Here is a 3,146-nt window from a genome sequence, read left to right on the forward strand (position 1 = left end):
TTTGTTCATTTAGCTTTTATAGTAGCTGAGATACAAAAAAAATGAATTTCACGAAATTTCTGTAGGCCAATTGTATACCATCCTCCTTAATGCGTTATATATCAGCTATTATAATTGTGATAACAGGAGAAAAATTCACTCTGGCGCCGGGGATCGAATCGAGGTCCTTGGTTTTATATACCAAACGCTCTAATCACTGAGCTACGCCGAAGTTCAATCCACAGTACTGATCTTATCCTCCGCCTCTAGTGTTTTCCCCTTTGTACTGTGGATTGAACTCCGGCGTAGCTCAGTGGTTAGAGCGCTTGGAATGCAAAACCAAGGACCCGGGTTCGATCCCCGGCGCCGGAGCGAATTTTTCTCCTCTAATAACAATTGTTGCCATAACAGATAAATTCTGTAGGATCAAAAATTAATCTTCATGTAGATAAGCTATTATAGTAATCGAATGGCAAATTGTTTGCGGATAGGATCCTACATGTTCTTGTACACTTATCACTGTCTTTCTCAGAAAGGGCCTTAATATATACCGAGTGTCTCAGACCACCCGTATCAGCCTTTTTTCTCGAAAAGTGGCATACATTTTGAACACTTACTATGAAGAGTGTACGTACATAAACAACATACAGCATTTCTCAGAACATTCCATTTTTGTTACTTTGTGAGTAAACAATAGAAGTCAGAAAAAGGTTTAAGTAAAAGTTGTTTCTTTTTAAAAGTAGTTTCCAATGGAACCGTCAATGACCCATGTTTTCATTTGAAATTTCGAAGTTGACCACAGGTACATCTACTTCTTACGGGAAATGGTACTACCACCAATCGATTCTTTACATAGATTTTTGTTATCAAATTTTTTTATGAACAACCAGTATCACATAGTTTTCGAGAAAAAAGGCTGATACGGGTGGTCTGAAACACCTGGTATAACAAAAAATTGTTCTTATACTTACAGTCTACTTAAAGTACGTTTACAGCTTTAGTGTTAATAAGGCAGAAGATATTCTATAGAATATTCCAGAACTCTACCGACAAATTTTAAGGTGATGTTCGAATAACGATTCTGGATGTTTTGAGGTAGGGGACCCATAGGCAATAAGATCGCCTTTCTAAGTTGTCGGAAAATCATACTTGTTAGGTCATATGAAAGATCCGTAAGACAAAAAAATGTTTGAGATACATTTAATTATCATAAAAAATTAATTACAGAATATTTTCAAAATATCGTCCATGAACATCACAGCAAGTTGCCAAACGCCGCTTCATGGACTGATATATCCTAACTTCTCGGGAGTAACGTGTAGCTCATCACAGGTGACAATAATAAGAGCAACAAAGTTGAATTTGTCTTCTGCAAGCGTTGTGTACACTACAATTTTGATGTGTCTCCACAAAAATTTTAATCGATATAAGGTTAGGTGATTTGGAGGGCCACGAGATAACCACCCTTTCAACTACGAACCAGAACATGTTTTTATTTCATACCCAGACTGTAAAAGACCAGGGTAACATAAGTAAGTGATAACGCAGTTTTCAGATAGGGTTTTGTTTACCAACAAGCAAATTATTGTAACTACAAATCAGAGTTCCGATGGTCATTGATTCCTTATCTCAAAATTTTCAAATACCACTTCCGAACATCCCCTTGAAGTCTGTCAGCAGAGTTCGGAAACATTCTGTATATAACTGATTGCATAATAAGAACAGGTAAGATGAAGAATTACCTTCTTTTTATCTAAATATGATAGTAGAGCTGTTACAGCTCGATATAAGATGGAGGAGACACTTATGTATTCAATATAAGATGAATATATTGTGCTTTCAGAAACTAATTGTACCATACAAATACAACTATATTTTCATAGGCCTATAACTATATCACAAAGAGAACTTCTTTCATGAACGTTCATTTACCATGGACAAAACAGTTTTGTTGGCATGAGATGCAAAGTAAACATTAAAGGGAGCATATTATAGGCCTAAGGCAAGAGTAGAAACAGTTGAAAGATAAAGCAGAAGCTTTATTTCTTGATGGAATGACATCCACTGTGGAATATAGTATGATAATTGCAAAGTATTTTCATGGCAGAATTTGTTTTGTGAAAGAACACGTACGAACTCGTTCTGTACGCTTAAAATTCGTCATTTCACATCACAATGAGGTAGTTCTCCAAACGAGCCATAATAAAGCTCGAACCTTAATTAACCTCATAAACTATAACCTGTATCTGTTTAGTCAACAGTCCGAAGACTGGTTGGAACCTCAAAGTGACACCAATAAAGCATCACTCATGAGGCAACTAAGCCAGGAGATATTGGGACAGAGTGAGCAGTTCCTTTCCTTCTCTAGTGCATACTTCGATAAACAGTTAAATAGAAAAATAAAAACATTTTATAAATAGCCTACAGTAAAATGTAAACATATTTTATATTTACCCTGTATTTAATTCTACAATTAAATATTTAGAATATGTAGGTCTGAATTTTTTAATGGTCTAGCAGCTGCCATGTTAATGATCCGAAGTTGAAGACTTCGTATCTAACCGAGAGCAATGGATTTGTAAAAACATCAATTTATTATAAAGGGAATAAAAATTTAGAGTGCGCAATGTAGATTTGGTGTTCAAAAAGAGTATCTGCATATGGGGGTTTTAGGTAAAATTTACTATATCTGGCGCATGTCAAAATTCAGATCTCCTAGTCATTATCTTCGCCTATAATCTTAACATCGAGAGTAATTAATTATACAAATGTCCAATTCAAAAATTGAATCTACATCTGGAGACTAGAAAACTCCACGAAGATTTGTGTGAGTATATTAGAAGACGTTGGTAAATAACCAAGCGATCAACCAATAATCTGCCTCTTTCAGTAACGGCTAGACTATAAAGTCAACAGTTTTCGAATTTCTGGATTTGTTCTCAAATATTAAAAAATTCTATATTTGATTGAATCAATATACAGTTATAACATAATTTTAGCAAATGAATGAACTAGAAACATTAACATTCGAGAGGTGAATTAATGTATTAATCGAAATCAGTAAACATGCGATCTCCGACGGTTTGAACCGTTGCTTACGAGATTATACAAGCTGGCGCATAGAATGATCAAGAATGGGACTTGGAGCGTCACTACAATTTCTGCCG

The 3,146-nt window shown here is 35.2% G+C and overlaps 1 non-coding gene across 1 annotated transcript; it reads left to right on the forward strand.

The window, feature by feature from the left end:
• Positions 1–278: 278 nt before the first annotated feature.
• TRNAC-GCA (transfer RNA cysteine (anticodon GCA)) lies at positions 279–351 on the forward strand. Its single transcript has one exon. It is a non-coding gene; the product is annotated as a tRNA-Cys (tRNA).
• Positions 352–3,146: the final 2,795 nt, after the last annotated feature.

The sequence above is a fragment of the Periplaneta americana genome, chromosome 3, assembly GCF_040183065.1.
Source record: "Periplaneta americana isolate PAMFEO1 chromosome 3, P.americana_PAMFEO1_priV1, whole genome shotgun sequence".
In the NCBI taxonomy this organism is placed as follows: Eukaryota; Metazoa; Arthropoda; class Insecta; order Blattodea; family Blattidae; genus Periplaneta; species Periplaneta americana.